Here is an 18,852-nt window from a genome sequence, read left to right on the forward strand (position 1 = left end):
ACAATAACAACTAACATACTAAGCGATATTAATGCAATCTTCGGCATACATTGGGAGCTATATACGGCCACATACCCACATATATACATATATCGATGATTCTTAGCCCTCCTACATCCTACAACAATTTAACATGATACAAGAATTAATTCATCAACTCCATTTTCAACACCCATTTACTCGGCTAGCTCCTCAAGCACACAACCCACTTCCAACATACAATATTTCATGATTTTTATCCGTATTAACATACTACAATATGCATACAACATTTATAACTCATAAAACAAGAGAAATTCTCACCTTTCCTCTTCAACTCCACAATGGATTAGGGTTTGAAATCCACAAAAATTGATGGCTTGATCACTCCAAAAATGCTTCCACGTTACTTAAGGACCTCTAATTAGTGGGTTTGTACCAAAGAATTAATTTTGGGGTGGCTTGAAATGGACTTGGTCTTCCATGGTCTTGGCCGTGAGGTTGGGGTTTTGTTTCTCCAACTTCTAGGTCTTTTTTTTTTTTTTTTGCTAAGTGTAAAGAAGAAAGATGACTTGAAAGTCATCTTTTAAGCCACACTAAATATCTCCACTTGTTTATGGCCCACACAATGGCATTTTTGCACAACATTTCTAATTCCAATTTTTATGAATTGTGGTCCCACTTTTCCTAAGTGCCCAATACCAACAATTTCATATATATAACTTATGTCTTAAAAAAATAAAATCAAGGGTCAAAAGTCCCGACTTCAAATCCCGGAATGGTCTTGGCCCAAAATTATCATAGTTAATCCGGGTTGCCCCAACGTATAAAAATACGGGATCTAACACCCGTAGGCCGTGACTAGTGCCCGAGCCGGGCACTCGTACATATCTACTAACTACAATCGGCCCACAGCAAACATACTAAGAACTTATACATACATAAAGGCACAGCGTCGCGTATACATATATACATATCGTACATAAACCTGGGAACATTCAAAACACAAACACACTGAAGGGAATGTTGACTACCCACAACCCACATATATGTCTACAGACCTCTAAGAATAACAACAGAATCATATGACGGGACAGGGCCCCGCCGTACCCCTGAATAGACATATGCATATACAATGGAAGTGGCTGTACCAAACTATAGGCTCCGGAACAAGGGAGCGCTCCAAAGTAGCAGAATCGGTATCCTAGACTGGCGGGTCACCAAATCGATCGTCTGTACCTGCGGGCATGAAACGCAGCCCCCGAAGAAAGGGGGTCAGTACGGAATATGTACTGAGCATGTAAAGCATGAAATACAGTAAACAGGATCATACTGAAATAAGGAGTATAGAAAGTCATAAGGCTTGCCTTCGAAACATAAATCTTGCATGTCAATATCATGTCAAATTCATTATGGAACTTAGAAACATAATTAGATAATCATCTCGTACATATGCATATATATAACGTGTCCCGTCCCCCTAGTGAGGGACTCGGTAAGTAAAATCATTATATACATGTACATATAACATGCCCCGGCCCTCTAGTGAGGGACGCGGTGAATGAAGTCATCATATGCCATCCTGGCCGCCTCCCTATATCATCATATTATCATCATATCATATAACGTACCCCGGCCCTCTAGTGAGGGACGCAGTGAATATCATCATATACATGTACATATAACGTGCCCCGGCCCTCTAGTGAGGGACGCGGTGAATAATGCAGTGGAGTTGTGCACGAATACATGCCCTGGCCCGGGACGCAGTGAAAGAAGTAATAACAGCTCGCACGAGCAGAGTAGTGAGAAACCATATGCAGTTAAAACATTTTCAAAGACTCAATAGGATAATCAAAACGAACCATCATTTAAAAACCAAGACAATAGTCAAATCAAGCTTCCTCCGAACGTCACTCGGGAACACATCAAATAGAACTTTAGAAACCATAGACACGTATCAAAACCATATGCATATAAATCATCGTCCGTACCGACAGATAAATAAGTAATCAACACTCGGGGGTTAAGACGATAGTCATGCCAGTTCTTTCAAAAAGTCGTTAGATCTATACAGAGGAAAGTCTCGGGGACCACGGATATGCATCAACCCAATCTGGGCCCGCCCATGAAAGTTAGAGTCATTATTCGTTATAGAATCTTCTACGAACGTTTCGAAGCGATCCGAGCCCGTCTATGAAAGTTACGGTCGTTCGTAGTTACAGAATCCTTTACGATCAGAATCTCTTTATGCAACATTTGAAATCCAATCATACAAAAGACACAAGGACCATAGTTCGACTATGTTAAGAATGCTAACATCAAGAAGTGAATAAGAATCATAGACATGCTCGGATTTAAGAATAGAGTTACCCCGGGGCTCGTATCATAGCTTACTTACAACTAAGACATGCCAAAAGAAAGAAAGGGTAAGCTTTACATACCTTGTCCGCTCCCTAAGCTAGTCCAAACTTAAGTCTCGGGCTTCCCAAGATCTACAATAACGTCATTATATACCAAACATTAGCTATAGATACTTAGGGATTCCATCCCAAACTAGCACTTTATCTACAAAAATTTGGGCAGCATTTCCCCTGTAAATTCAACAACCCCGAGAATTCAACTCGGCCAAATCATCAACAACAATACCAACAATCATATTAGCAACATCAACAATCAATTCAGAACGCATTCTAACGTTAGTAACTCTTTTCTACATAATTCGACAACATTCCATTTACATTCAATTCAACTACATACATTCAAGCCAACTTACGCTCACATGTTCGAGTACTAATCCGAGATCATTCAAACAAGATTCAAGAACATTTCAAACAATCCGCACCATATTCAAAACAACCCATTCCAAATACCACTCCACCCGAAACCTTTCCAAACCCAATAAGAGCAACAACAACAAATTTCTTTCTTCCAAATCCATCAACTACACCAACAATTCACACGTTGACAACATCATTCCCATAGATACAAGAAACTATCTTAAAATTCCATTAGCTTCTATAACAAGCCACAAACGACTATAACTTCAATTTGAACCATTAAACTTTCATTTGCATCATAGAACCCACAATACAACAACCCAAACATACTAAATAAAATTAGTTCTTCACTCCTACACAACACAACATATACACGGCCAAGCCCAACACACACGGCTCAACATCACCATGCAAGATTTCATGATTTTCATCCATTTCTACACACTACAATATACACAAACCATCCATAACATATAAAAAAAAAAAGAGAAAAGACATCATTTCCCCCTGGAACTTGGCAGCAAAACTCACTTTAGCAACTAAACTTAACTGGTAATTATTTACCCCCCTAAACAACTTAACTGATAATTATTTACCCCCCTTAACGGGTGACGTGGCAAGAAAGTGTACTCAATCTCTTAAAAGCGCGTGGGAGGAAAAAATAAACACTAAAAGTGATCCCAACTGTACAGATGTCATCTTCTAATTGGATGATATATTAAGATTTTCTTAATATTTTATTTTCTATTTTAAATTAACTTTTTTCCTTTTCTTTCTTATTCTTTTCCCTTCTTTTCTGCGTTCTACTTCAACAGTTCCTACTATTTTTTCTTCTTCTTTGTTTCTTTGTATATATAGATTTAATTTATGGGTTTGATTTGACACAAATAAAGAGATTAAATTTGTTGAGTTAACAAACCCATTTCAAATTCACCACCGTGAAAGCAGTCATTCAAATGCATAAAGTTGACATTTGCATAAAATTGACATTTGCTTTGTTCTTTGTGTTGGTTTCTCTCTCTAGTGTTGTTAACGGGTTTTGTTATTAAGCTCTAGTTACTTTAATTTCTTATTACATATTCAAGGAACAATCTTACTGTCCGAAATTACAATTCTTGTCTTCCAAAGAAATATTATTGTTATCAATTGAATGCACCCACCGTCCGAAGAAGGGGGCGGGACAAAATTGCTACTATTGTTATTTGTGTTAACAATAACAATGACAATTATTGTTATTCAAACGGTGGATTTGGAATTATGGGTTGCATTGTCTCAAGCCGAATTCATACTTATGTTAATTGTTGTTAATTTGTAAACCGAGATTAAGCATGTGAGTTGGAACATTATCTGCGTAAGAAGATTAAAATGCAAGCTCGATCCGAGGCATACTTTCTTAGAAATGCAATTTGAATATGCTGGAGAAGTACTTTTAGTTATATTTAGTTATGCGGATCCTATGTACTTTTAGTTGTGTTTAACTAAAAGTGCCGGAGAGTGCGCACTTTTAGTTATGTTTAGTTATGCGGGTCCGATGACTTTTAGTTGTGTTTAACTAAAAGTCCGCCGGATGGGAGAAACGTACTTTTAGTTATGTTTAGTTATGCACCGTTCGTTCTCATATCGTTTCTTATATTGCGTATTGTCCGGTTATTAGTATTAGGAAAACTTAATACATTGATCCGTGTGGTGATTTTCGGGTTCAGAGGAGTTGAGTATTTTGGAAAGGAAAGCATCAACGATAGAGGAAATAACAAAAGAAAATATGAAAATGCGGGGAGTTAGCGTATATCCTTGAATGCTTATTGCTTGGGTTGCTTGTCTCAGCCGAATTCATACTTATGTTAATTGTTGTTAATTTGTAAAGGCGAGATTAAGCATGTGAGTTGGAACATTATCTCGCACAAGAAGATTAAAATGCAAGCTCGATCCGAGGCATACTTTCTTAGAAATGCAAAGCCGAATATCTTTGGAGGGGCAGACTTTTAGTTATATTTAGTTATGCTGATCCCGAGACTTTTAGTTGTGTTTAACTAAAAGTACGCCGAGGGGCGACTTTTTAGTGATGTTTAGTTATGCGCTCGGGTCCTACAGACTTTTAGTTGTGTTTAACTAAAAGTACCTTACGGAGAAAGGGGCGTACTTTTAGTTATGTTTAGTTATGCCTGTCGTTCTCATATCGTTTCTTATATTGTATTGTCGGTTATTAGTATTAGGAAAACTTAATACATTGATCTGTGTGGTGATTTTCGAGTTCAAGAAGAGTTGAGTATTTTGGAAAGGAAAGCATCCTTTGATAGAGGAAATAACAAAAGAAAATATGAAAATGCGGGAGTTAGCCGGATATCCTTGAATGCTTATTGTTTGGGCTCCTTCTCATCGAAAGTTAATTATTTATTAGATTAGCTCATTGGTGGAGGAGAAATGAATCTACTCACTCCCTATACTTCCTAAAGAACAAATGTAATGGAAGCTGTACAATGAAACGTGTTTTCACCACAAGGATAGTTGTATTTACGTTTCTTTCGGTTCGTTTATGGCATTGCTAAAGAAGACGATTAATGTACTTGCCTCGATATCCTAATGAAATTGTGTGTATATGAAGGCTTCAACCTAATCAATTTCTTGTTTGACACCTTAAGCAGTGAAGTTCTCGTGATGTAATACGGTGGACTTCGACTTCAATATGGTGGTGGTGGTGTTCTTCAATAATGAAGAAATCACAATGCGGTGGGGTGGGGGTGGAGGGCGGAAGAAGGTGGGGCGGCGGCGGTGTTGGTGGCGGGGCGGCGGTGTTGGTGAGAATGAGGAGAAAGTAGAAGAAAAGAGAAAAAATAATAAAAGAAAAATAAAAAATGAAGAGTTGGTAATTTTTGACGTGGCAATGACCTGGCAATGATGTGGCAATGACGTGGCGCGAGTGTAATACACTCAACTGGTCCAGGCCGCTAAGGGGGGTAAATAATTATCAGTTAAGTTGTTTAGGGGGTAAATAATTACCAGTTAAGTTTAGTTCTTTAAAGTGAGTTTTGCTGCCAAGTTCCAGGGGGAAATGATGTCTTTTCTCAAAAAAAAATTAAACCTTACCTTTTCCACTTGACTCCTTAACTTGGCTAGGGTTGGTGCTTTACAAGAATGAATGGTTTACTTGCTCCAACAACTATTCCACGTTAATAAGGGTCTTCCAATTGGTTGAATTGCTAGAAGAAAATATTTTTTGATCAATTTCTCAATGTTCTTGTTCGGCTATTGCCATGGCCGAATGGCCTCTCTTGTTTTCTCCAAGCTTCTCAATTTTTCTCTAAGCTTCTAAGTGTTGAAAAAGATGACTACTAGTCTTGCTTATCATCTAATATACACATATATAATTAACACATGTGGCCCATGGCCCACACATATCACACGGCCACATGGCCCTTTTGTTCATGAATTATGAACTTCCTTTAATTCACTTTTAACCTCAAATTTTCCTTAATATTCCATACCAATAAAATCATAAGCAACTTATGCCTTAAAACAAAATCGTGGTCAAAAGTCTCTACCTCGTATCCCGGAATAGCCTTGTCCTTAACTTGTCATGGCTAGCTCGGATTATCCCAATGTACAAAATACGGGATATAACAATGGAGCCCCTTTTAGATAAAGAAAACCTAATATGGATAAGGTTAGGTCATACGGTCTGACACCCGTACGACTGTCAGAGGCAGGTGGCAACAAGATTACCACACGTGGCGGACGAATAACTGATTATCCGGACCAACGGCCACGATCTGAATGGACTTGAAGAAACCGGACTAACGGCCGCGACTGATTCCGCTATGTTTGGACCGGGCCAACGGCCACGGTGGACCCGGTCATGGAGATTCCGGACCAACTACTACGGTTGAACCGGGCACGACGACTTTAATTAAAGCTTCTTCAGCTCAAGCGCTGCTGTTTGCCTTCTTTCCTTTATTGCTCCCGGTTCTCACCGGACAAACGTTGTCCGATTTTTACCGTATACAATACGTACGACATGCAAATAATATATCTCCACCAGACCACCACCCACCACCGAAAGGAAGAAAGAAAGAAAAAAATCCCCTCTGATTTGTTTGGGTTCGGCAGTTCAATGATAAATATTTAACTCACTTTTCTTTTCTATTTCTATTATATTATATTTTTCTACTGTATAGAAGAGCCAAGTGGGCAAAAGAGTCATTTTACTCTATCACAAAAAAAAAAAAAAAAAAAAAAAACTTTCTTGTACGGCTCTATTGCTCATTCCATCACTTTTCATAATTCTAGAATCCAGAGGAGTTAATTCATTCATAATAGAGGGATGACTAGATTTTCAATTCAAAGGATTGCTCTTTGAGTTGTCATCTGGATTTTGGTAAGCTTTTATCTCAATTTTGCCTTCCAGAGTTCAGATATACCAATTTCATGGTTGTTGACATTATTTTTGTTTTTAAACTCTCTTCAATGTTCATCTGCATCACTTTTTCATCCTTAATCACTAATCATTCCTTTTTCAGTATTTTTCTTCTTTCAATTCGCTTCATCTTCTCAGTTGATTGCTTTCCTTTCAATTTTACGCAAATTTCGCCCATTTCTCTTCTTACTTCCGGCTGAAATTCATTAATGATGTCGTCATAATCCTCTCACCAATTTCATGGCTGAAGGCTTTTGTCATCCTCACATAACCAGTGGCGGAGCTACACTAGTGGAAGGGTGTTCCTTCGCCGGAAAATTACGTTGTATATATAGTTAATATATTGTATATATCGGATAAATCCAAACTGTTGAACACCCTTGACAATACCAACGGTGATGGCAGGGCGGTCAAGGGTGTTCAAATTTACCCCAGGGTCGCGAGTTCGATTCCTTTCGTCTCGCCTTCGATTTTACATTTTTCCAAAACGAAGTAGTGTTCTGCTAGCTGGGCTGCATACTAAGGCCCATCTTTGACATCAACAATTTAATTTCAAATGGAGCATCTTATTTTTATTGTTTATTAATTTTATCTTTTGAAATATTCTCTCCTCCTTTATATTTTTTATTTATTTTAACAACATGATTCCCTCGTATAATATAATTCTTGTAAGGGCTCTTTCTATTATTATTGGAAGAACACTAAAATTTTGATGAGAATAATAATTTGTTATTATTTAAAGAAGAGAATTAATTTGTTGTCTTTGCACTAAAATTGTTATATGCATAAAAAGATTAGGTGCAAAGTAAAAACGCCCTTTTCATTGTCCGTGAATATCCTGGTGATAATAACACAGTTGCCTAGCTCTATTTTCCTATTTTTTTTTTTTTGTTGGATTATATCTTTTCTAATTAAAATACCTTGTGATATAGTTTGAAATTTCAATAGGAAAATATTTTTAAATACTACAGAATTTTAGTCTTCTAAATAAAATGCACTACATGAATAATGAATTTTTTGGGATTCTGTAGCGGCTTATATAAATAAAAGTATCTAGTATTAATTATTTACCTTCTCGAACGATTTGAATAACATATTCAAATTATACTTTCACTAAAAGAATTTCGTTTGTTGACTTTTACGTTAGTTTTGATTTGTACTATTGTTAATTTTATAACAAGTACTTTTATGAGTTGGCTTAATATTATATATAGTTTGACTTAAATTTCTCGGTGCACCCATCAGTAGATTTTTTTTATATGTATATACCTCTTTAAAGTTTGAACACCCTTACCGAAAACTCTGGCTCCGCCACTGCACATAACTGCCATCTTTTTTGTATTTGCCCTTCACATTATGTGCGCTTCCCTCGGTTTGCTTCGCCTTCTACTGTAATCGCTGAAATTACCTTTGCTTTTTCTCTTTGCTCATAATTTTATATGGGTCGATTAATGTGAAACCTCAAAATGTAGGAAAGTTTCGGTCTTGAAAAAAATTCTCGCTTTGAGTTCAGTTCTTTTGAGTACTTGTTCTTATAATTTTATGTGACTCCATTTATGTTAAACAAAATTGTTGTGGCATCTCAGATATTGGGAATTCAGTTTTACAACAACATACCCACTGTATTCTCATAAGTGGGGTCAGGGGAGGGTAGGATGTACGCAGGCCTTACCCGTACCTTTGTCGGGATAGGGAGGCCGTTTCCGATAGACTCTCGGCTCAAGAGAAAAACAGGTAGGGCATTCAGTTTTGAAGAGTGAAAAATCCTTCTTTATATTTTGAGTTTTAATTAAGTGGATTTGATTTATGTGAAGAAAGAGTATTTTGGAAGCTTGGGTAGTACAAAGATTCAGTTCTTTATGAGTATAACGTTTATCTGGATTCTGCAAATTATCTCTAATGCTAACACTTATTTCTCCCGCTCCAATGTATCTGATCACATTAATAGACCATGTTGGCTGACTGCTACACACGATGATGATGATTGGGATCACAAGTGGTGTTAATGCTAATAACCAATTAAGTTTTAGAGGACGATCAAGGGATGCTTCTGATAGATTGATACCCATAAAGTGTTCGATAAATATATCAGGAAAATATTTCCTACTTCTTCAGAGGATAGCACAATACCAGCAACATATTGAAATAGAAGCCATTCTTTGTGTATGCCCCCCGCTAAGACGAGCAGAGTAACAGGCCCTTTAGTTTAGATTTCTAAGGTGGGGCTCTATGCATCTGATAGAGGTGCTTTCTTATTTATGAAATACTTTTCCAGACTCCAAACTATAACATATTGAGGTTTTCTTTTATTATCAAATTGTAAGAGCCTACTATTTCAGCAAGTTTGCCTCTCAAACTAGAGTTCATGTAACTTATGTCCTAATGCCTTTTGATTTAGATATCTGAAATATCTAAAACCACGAATTAGCATTCGATGCTGATCTATAAATTTTTTGTAATACTTAATGGATTCCTTTCTTAAAAAGTGTTTTTTTTTTTTTTTTTTTTTTTTTTGGAGGATTAACTCCAACATGTATAGTGATGATGACAACGAGTAATATATATCTTGATAATGATGAGATTTCTACTATATAGAAGAGTGAACAATGGAACGACCAAGGGGAAAAACGTAAATTCTCTCAGTGAAAAAAAAAATCTTCGTCACATTTACACCAACACAGACCCAATATATATGTCTAGAAACATCCATTCATCTGTTTCTCTCCTTCATATTTCTCAAGTGCCACCCTCTCAAAGAATGGTCTTTCAGTTTTCTTAAGTCTCAATGAACTTTTTCGGTTGGTTACAACGTCAAGTATGTTCATCTTTCAATTTTTGCCCAATTCTTGTTCGTTTTTTCCCCTTCATCTTCTTTTCAATCCTTGGCTTTTTCGGATCTTTTCAGATTCCTAAGATTGTTATCATTCTGTCTTTCCATAAGTTCGTCACCTGAACGTAGAAGCATGGAACATTGAGTGGGAAAAAAAATACAAAAATAGATGACCAAATAAAAAAGGGAAGGCTTCGTTATGTATAAAATGTAGAAGCGTGACTGAGAGTAGATAAAGATGAAAAAACAGATGATAGCAGTGTTTCAATCTGGGTTGACTCCTTAGCGCAGAACGAGAATCTCTTCACCGGATAATCTGGTGATACTTTAATATTGTAATTTTACATCCAACATTAATGACAATTTAGATATTTTGCCTATTAACAGTGGTTCGAAATATCTAGACTACTCAATAGCATTCCCTATCAGTCCTCTCCCTCGCAGGGTATGATCTATGTTCGCCATAAACTCATTTGCTGACAGTGGGCGTCAAAAAACAACTAGACCAGCAATTTCATGGCTTTTCTCTGGTGTATTAGGATCTTTCTAAGGATTAAAAGCAACTAAACTGTCAAATTCCAATGGTAAAAGAGGTAGTTCTTTTCTTAAATTCAGTTTTTTTCCTTGCTTTATAATTGTTCATATATTTTATTTTAGCAATTTATGGTGGGAATCATTATGGTAACTGTAGATCTTTGTAAGCAAGTTATGTTGGAATTATAGTGGGTTATCTCAAAACAGGGTTCGGGGATTGTATCGGACTTAAGATGGAAATTTGTATGCTCCGGTAACTGTGACTCAAGCAAATGAGCCCTGCTGCTTTGTGGCTTCTTATCTTTTTGTTTCTTTTATTTTTATTTTAATATTTCGTCGGTGATCTAATCTTTTTTAAAATGAAATATGGTAAAGACTTGATCTTGATACACTAATGCTGTGAATAGACAAGTGGTTGTGCATTCTGTTTGAGCAAGCAAATGCAATTATGTGATTTTCTTACTATGCTATTTAACGAGTGTTCTTCGAGGGCTATGGAGTACTTCAAGATCTTTTTTCTATGTTAAACAACCATAATTTGTCTTACATCTCAGGACATTGTGGAAAGATATAAACTTATATTTTGAGATTAATATGAAGAACATTATATGCGTGTTTGAAAGCCTTAATTCAAGAAGCTGTTTGTGACATTTCATTCTTTTTTGTTCAGGGACCAGGATTCTTCGATGCCTGATGAAACTTCTGATTGAAGACTACAGTTTATATAGCAAATGACCTTGCAAATAACCTTCTCAAGTGGTCTAATCAGGTTGGTATTTTGAATTAGATTATGCTTTGAGTTCTCTAGATATTACCTTTTTGTAAAGTGTTAGTGATAGAGAGTTTTCATGAAATGCTTAGATACGCTTTATCTTGAATGTTTAGAGACTTGTAGAAATGATAAATTTTTCACATTTGCCCAAAATGATGATTCCACCAACTTCCTAATTTTTTAAACACTGAACGTGACATTTTTAGCTCTCCTTAACGTTGCATCATTTTTTGGTACGCGATGGCTTTGTCTTCTATGGAAATTTCAGGATATGGTCCAATGAGATAGGAGTTTATAAAACTGCTGATAGATATTCTAGGCACCATGTTGGTTAATTACCCTTTAAATAACTTGTGCCTCCAGCCCTTTACATACTTCTTGACATGGTAAGTTATGTCTATCGAGTAGACTACTCTTTCCTATTCTTTTTAGTTGGTCATATGCCTGTAATTGATTATGTTAAAAAGCTTTTGATAGTTCTATGCCTGTAATTGACTATGTTAAAAAGCTTTTGATAGTTCTATTACATTAGCGTGGATAGCTTCTCAGATTCTGCACAGAGTATGTCCATAAAAAATAAAATGCTCTTCCTTTTAAATGTATCTCAGTTTTTGAAGACATCAATGTGGATGGGATGTAACTTAAGAGATATATTTGGAAGGAAGAACATTCTATTCTTCCAGACATATCTACAACGGGATTTCCTTTTCTAATTCATGCTCTTAACTGCTCTGAGTTCACTTTGAGCTCGCATTTGCATTGACTAATGTACATGGACTTGCTACCTAGATACATTAAAAGGGGTGACGAATTTTCTCTCATCTAACTGATTTAGCATTTTTCAGCTCTCTGATGGTTGAGATGGCTAAAACACTCAATATTGAGGCTCCTGACTTGTGTGTATGCCAAAGTCCTGCAACCAATGCATATACACTGGCCGTTAGTGGTAAAAAAAAGACTCTTGTAGTTGTTCATAAAAGAATCTTCTAATATGCATTATTAAAGAGAAGGAATGTACTAAATGAACTACTGCAAATATCCTGAAGACTTTTTGGCTGTACATGTTTGATTTAAATCATGTCATCCTTGTTTTTTCTGTTGTTATATGGCAGAGGAATGGAGAGATGACACAAGAGAAACAGCTTTGAGCCATTTTAAGAGTGTGGGACAACTTTTACTACGCTTGACTGCACGGGTAGATGACGTGTAAGATTATCTTACACAAAATCTAGTCCATGTCGTATGTTACGTTGTTCGAGATTAGTTTGAAGATGCAACTCCTTTCTGGAAAAAGTGTGCATGAAGTAGTAATGTCTCTTCCAAATAATTCACATGAATATTATTTTTTGGTATTTACACATGAATCTTCTTTCTATGGTGTATCTTGTTACATTTATGTTTCAGTGTGTGACAAAATACGTTTGTATTGTTGTATTGTTATTGCCTCTATTATTCTAAATAAAGTTCTAAAGTTTCAGCTTGCTTTTAGACGTTGAATTGGAAAAAAAATTATTTAGATCTTTTTCAAAATGTCCTATTATAGAAATACAACAACTAAAGTTATGCAATAGATTCTGCTAATCTGTGTGTCTGTAAAATTACCTATGGCAAATACTTTGGCTTTCAGAGCTTCGAAGCCAGGAAGAACCATAAGAATTAACCCCTATTTTTATAAAAGTTTGTGAAAAAGAATAACAACCTTCTACTACAAGCACCAGTTTGGCACATTCTCTTTGCCCATAAGCCAGCTCAGCAATGCCCCTTAGACCCTTCATCCATTCAAAGCACTAGCCCAGATATCTGCTCAGTAGCAAGTCAAAATTATCATTTTACGCAGTTCTATCCATCTGCAAATGCATTTGCTAACAGGCGCCAAAATCCAATTAACAAAAACTATTATTCAAATGGCCTATTCCAAGAGGTTTTTAGCCACAATTCCATCACGTAAGGCAAGTCATGTTCATCGAGGTTGAATTTTATCTTTTATCTTTGCAGATTTGGAGATTCCTAACTGGATTACTCTGGCTTTCCTTGAAGCTGTTATCCTATTATGCACTGGACAAGAATTATTAAGCACATCAAATCTACACTCCAATTCAACTTGTTGGGCCGTGCTGAGCACAGGCATTCAATATCTACTCTAGTTTTAACTATATAGAAGAGCCGGTTGGCTCAACTTTTTCGTCGTCCGTTCCATTAAAACAAAAGTGTGGGCCCATATTAAACACCAACCAATATTAAAAATAAAAAAATAAAAAAAGGAAAAAAAGTGAAACCCACGGGAAAAAAAAGTGGACCTCATATTCACAAAATCAAGCAATATTAAAAAAAAAGTGAATCCCATATTAAAAAATCACACAATATTCATGTAATTTTCAAAGTATCTCATTAAATCAATAATGATGGATTTATTGCCACATGTGTATCAACCCATTAGTGGAAACAATTCTAACTATATAGAAGAGCCGGTTGGCTCAACTTTTTCGTCGTCCGTTCCATTAAAAAAAAAAGTGTGGGCCCATATTAAACACCAACCAATATTAAAAAAAAAAAAAAAAGGGAAAAAGTGGAACCCACCATCTCCAAACTCACGGGAAAAAAAAGTGGACCCCATATTAACAAAATCAAGCAATATTAAAAAAAAAAAAAAAAAAAGCGAATCTCATATTAAAAAATCACACAATATTCATATAATTTCCAAAGTATCTCATTAAATCAATAATGATGGATTCATTGTCACACATGCGTATCAACCCATTAGTGGGAACAAATGAAATTATTACACAGCAACATACTTAAAATACACATTGTGTGATCAATCTCAAAATAAAAGATACATTGTGTCTGTGACACAATGTTTCATGAGATGCCTAACCCGGAAAAGAATTCTTAGCTACCCATCAAGGGGTAATATTATCTAGAGGAAGAAAGAAATTATAGAAGTGTCTCTGTTTTGAATTCCACCAGTGTGTATGTAAGACAGTTTTCCAACTCGACCTGAGGACTCGGTTGAGATGTCAACTACTAAGGCAATATCTTCTCATTCAAATATAATACTTTGTTTTTTCCTTCTCTGTCATTTTTATTTCTTTTTTTAAATTAAATTACATTCTCTCTCCCTCCTGATTAGCTGTGAATTTTGAAATGGGAAGAGATTAAGTTATAAATTGTTTTTTAAGTGCAGAATTACTTAAATTGACGCTTTATGATGAGTTTTGCTTCTATACGGTCTAGGAGAACATTGTGCTCTAGAACAGTGTAATATGTGAACTTCATTTGTACATGAAAAAGAAAGGAGATATTCACTTAAATCATTGAATGATTTGTTGTGATTCTAAACCTCATAGGAGAAGTAGTCAAAGAATATAATACTTACTTAGAAACTCAGATATGTACCTCTTGAAAACAAACATAGAGTATCACTTTGGGAATTTTTTTTTGCTGGTGATAATTTAATTACTTTTTCATTTTTTCCTTACTCTAATAAATGTGGAAAAAAAATTAATGTCATAAAAGAAAAAATAATACTAAATGGAGATCAAATAATTAATAAGGTAAATTAGTGAAATTATAATTCTAATTGACGTTTCCTTAAAAAATCGTGCAAAAGACAACATGACAAGTAAAATGAGTTAAACCAAAAATATTTACTAAAAATTAAAAAATAGAAGTTCTTCATTTAAATAGAAAATCAAATTTCTACTTTGTTTCGTTTTAAACATGTAAAATTAATATAATAATTTGAATTAGAATTATCCAAATCAAAATTTGATAAAAAATAATAGGTATTGTTTAGGTCCAATCTACATACATTAACAATAGAATATTTTACACCTTTAAATTAATCGAATCAAAATTTAAAGTATCAACTGATGTTTAAATATTGCTATTGTTTTATCTCAAAGAGAGAAAAAGAGTTTCCTTTTAAATAAGTCCTCTCTTTTAAAAAGTATTAATAAATTTTTGCCGACTTTGTATTCGTAGCAAATACTAATATAATAAAATTTTGGATGCGGAGTACAGACTACAGTGTTATATTAATCGTGTTTTGAACATAATATATGTATTACTTTACTACTGTATAGAAGAACCGGTTTATAGAGGCAAGATCGTCGTCCGTGTTCGGTCCCACTTTTTTATTTAAGGGCAAAAAAATCCTTTGTGATCCCACCCACTTTTTTATTTAAGGGTAGAAAAATGACATTTTATACTTTATATTACCAACTCTTCTAAAAAATAGATGGAAATACTTTATTATATTTCTATTTTTCTACTATATAGAAGCATCAGTTTACCCATGCTTCGTCGTCAGTCACTCTTTAAAAAAAAAAAAGTTGGACCTCATACTAAAAACGCCAAGCAATATTAAAAAAAAAAAAAAAGGAAAAAAGTGGACCCCACCCTCTCTAAACTCATAAAAAAAATGGACCCCACCCTTTCCAAACTTATAAAAAAAGTGAACCCCATATTAAAAAAACAAGCAATGTCAAAAAAAAAAAAAAAACGTGCACCCCATATATTAAAAAATCAAACACTATTCATGTAATTTCCAAAGTATCCCCATCAAGTCAATAATAGTGGATTCATTACCACGTGCGTATTAGCCATTAGTGGGAGCAAATGAAATTATTGCACAACAAAAAACATGGACCCCATATTATTACTTTTCTTCAAAATATTTAATTGCTGTATTTGCTATTCAGCCATTTCATTTATTTGTTATGTTTACTAAAATAAATCTACTTAAAATAAGATAGAATTTAATTACTTTTTTATTTTTATTCTTACTCTAATAAATGTGAAAAGATATTAATATCAAATGAAGATCAAATAATGAATAAGGTAAATTAGTCAAATTATAATTCCAATTCACGTTTCCTTAAAAAACCATGCAAAAGACAACATGACAAGTAAAATGAGCTAAACCGATAATATTTACCAAAAATTAAAAAATAGCATTTCTTCGTTTAAATAGAAAATCAATTTCTAATTTGTTTCGTTTTAAACATGTAAAATTAATTTAATAATTTGAATTAGAATTATCCAAATCAAAATTTGATAAAAAAATAATAAGTATTTTACACCTTTAAATTAATCGAATTAAAATTAAAATTATCAACTGATGCTTAAATATTACTATTGTTTTATCTCTAAGAGAGGAAAATAGTTTTCTTTTAAACAAGTCTTCTCTTTTAAAAAGTATTAATAAATTTTTGTAGCAAACACGAATATAATAAAGTTTTAGATACAGAGCACAAACTACAATGTTATATTAATCGTATTTTGAACATAGTATATATATATATATATATATATATATATATATATATATATATATATATTATCACTATCTAAACACAACTATATATACATAGATACACTATAATCCAAAGTGCGCACGGGCATAGGCCATCTAGTATTATATATAAGCATGAAAAGATGGACGACCACAGCTGCTCCAACTTGTACCAGAAGCTTTACAAATTGTACACGCAATGAATGCTTGTATCATAAGCTATATAATTTGTACACTTTATCCAAGTATTTTTTTTATCCCACGTGGGCATTTACTCTCCTTTGCATTCTCTGATTATTGTTTCTTTACATTTATAAAATATATTACTTTATATTTTCATTTCGGAATTAAAATTTGGTGACTTATGAAATAACATATATCTTTCTGATTTTGATTTCTTTGTAACAATTCTTTTTGTCTATAATTGTTAATATAAAAAATTATAATGTAATATTCCCTTCTCATGTATAAACATATGCACTTCAATTTTAATTCTCCAACACATTTATTTTCTTCGTGCACTTTTACTTGTTCACTTTTGACTTTTCACGTTCTTCTTTGAATATTTATTCTCTTCTCATGTATAGACATATGCAGTTCAATTTTAATTCTCCTACACAAATTTATTTCCTCCGTGCACTTTTACTTGTTCACTTTTGACTTTTCACGTTCTTTAAGAATTAATAAATCCCATATGGATATATGGCATAGTACTGAATATTTATTCTCTTCTCATGTATACACGTGTGCACTTCAATTTTAATTCTCCGACACATATTTATTTCTTCCGTGCACTTTTACTTGTTAACTTTTCACGTTCTTGTTGAATATTTATTTTCTTCTCATGTATACATGTATGCACTTCAATTTTAATTATCCGAAACATTTATTTCCTCCGTATACTTTTACTTTTTCACTTTTAACTTTTCACGTTATTTAAGAATTAATAAATGAAGTACTCCCTCCGTCCCATATTTCTTGGCCACATTACTTGACTTTTCACGTTCTTTAAGAATTAATAAATGAAGTACTCTTTTCGTCCCATATTACTTGGCCACATTACTATACTCGACTTTTCACATTCTTTAAGAATTAATAAAAATGAAGTACTCCCTTCGTCCTATATTACTTGGCCACATTATTAAAAATATATGTCTATTTTTCTATTCTATATATATGTCTATTTTTCTTTTTCTTATATATAAACGCCCAAGGTGGACGAACACAACAACAATAAGTTGTACAAAAAGCAACTGAAATTGTACTCTAAGTAAGGGCTAACATGTGTATTTTTCAGAAGTTGAACATTAATTCTACCTCTTGTGTGTTTACTTTTTAAGTCCCCACAGGTCCGCAGTGTCTTAATTATCCTTTCATTTCCTTCATTTGGCATGTACTCCCTCTGTCTCAATTTAAGTGTCTATGTTTGACTGGACATGGAGTTTAAGAAATAAAGATAGACTTTCAAATCTTGTGGTTCTAAATTAAAAATTTTATAATATAATAAAATATTCTTTGAATTTTCTGATTATAAATTTGACATGTAAGATATTTGAATTGTCAACTTACTAAATATAAAAGAGATGGACATAACCAAAATAAGACATTTTTTCTTTTTTAACAACAAATGCCCAAGTGGACGAACACAGCAATAATAAGTTGTATAAAAAGCAACTGAAATTGTATTCTAAGCTAGGACTAACATGTGTACATTTTAGAAGTTTAACATTAATACTACCTCTTGTGTGTTTACTTTTAAGTTTTCACGTGTCCGCAGTGTCTCAATTGTCATTTCATTTCCTTCATTTGGCATATACTTCCTCTGTCTCAATTTAAGTGTCTACGTTTGACTAGACACGAAATTTAAGAAATAAAGATAGACTATCTTGTGGTCCTAAATTAAAAATCTGTATAATATTATAAAATATCCTCTGAATCTTGTGATTATAAACTTGACATGTAAGATATTAACTTACTAAATATAAAAAGAGGTGGACATAACCAAAATAAGATAAATTTTAACAACAATTAAGAAATTAAGGGGAAAAATAAGACGAAAAGAAAAAAAATATAGAGACTCACTTAGGAGAATCGTGATATCCTTTGCATATAAAGACTAACTAAATTGAGTAACCAAATTAATCATATTGGGCCTCGTGCATCGCACGGGCATAATTTGCTAGTATATACTAATTTAGAATCTTATTTCAAAGGTGAAGGTGACCTGATGGTATGTATATAACTTAATGCAAA

At 33.9% G+C, this 18,852-nt stretch overlaps 2 long non-coding RNA genes across 7 annotated transcripts in view; one reads left to right on the top strand and one right to left on the bottom strand.

The window, feature by feature from the left end:
- The window catches only part of LOC132029831 (uncharacterized), a 41,732-nt gene extending 28,947 nt beyond the window's left edge, over positions 1-12,785 (top strand). The window contains exons 1-4 of one of the 6 annotated variants that reach the window (XR_009407942.1): positions 8,936-11,300; positions 11,572-11,689; positions 12,149-12,249; positions 12,416-12,785. This is a non-coding gene — a long non-coding RNA (uncharacterized LOC132029831). Of the gene's footprint in view, positions 1-8,582; positions 8,902-8,922; positions 11,301-11,571; positions 11,852-12,148; positions 12,250-12,415 lie in introns of those variants that run through there. The other 5 variants (XR_009407943.1, XR_009407946.1, XR_009407944.1 and 2 more) reach the window with 5 other exon arrangements.
- LOC132029832 (uncharacterized) lies at positions 7,324-11,300 on the bottom strand. The gene is made up of 3 exons (XR_009407947.1): positions 11,181-11,300; positions 8,483-8,530; positions 7,324-7,429 (listed from the first exon to the last, which is right to left on the bottom strand). It is a non-coding gene; the product is annotated as an uncharacterized LOC132029832 (long non-coding RNA).
- Positions 12,786-18,852: the final 6,067 nt, after the last annotated feature.

This window comes from Lycium ferocissimum, chromosome 9 (assembly GCF_029784015.1).
Source record: "Lycium ferocissimum isolate CSIRO_LF1 chromosome 9, AGI_CSIRO_Lferr_CH_V1, whole genome shotgun sequence".
Taxonomy (NCBI): domain Eukaryota; kingdom Viridiplantae; phylum Streptophyta; class Magnoliopsida; order Solanales; family Solanaceae; genus Lycium; species Lycium ferocissimum.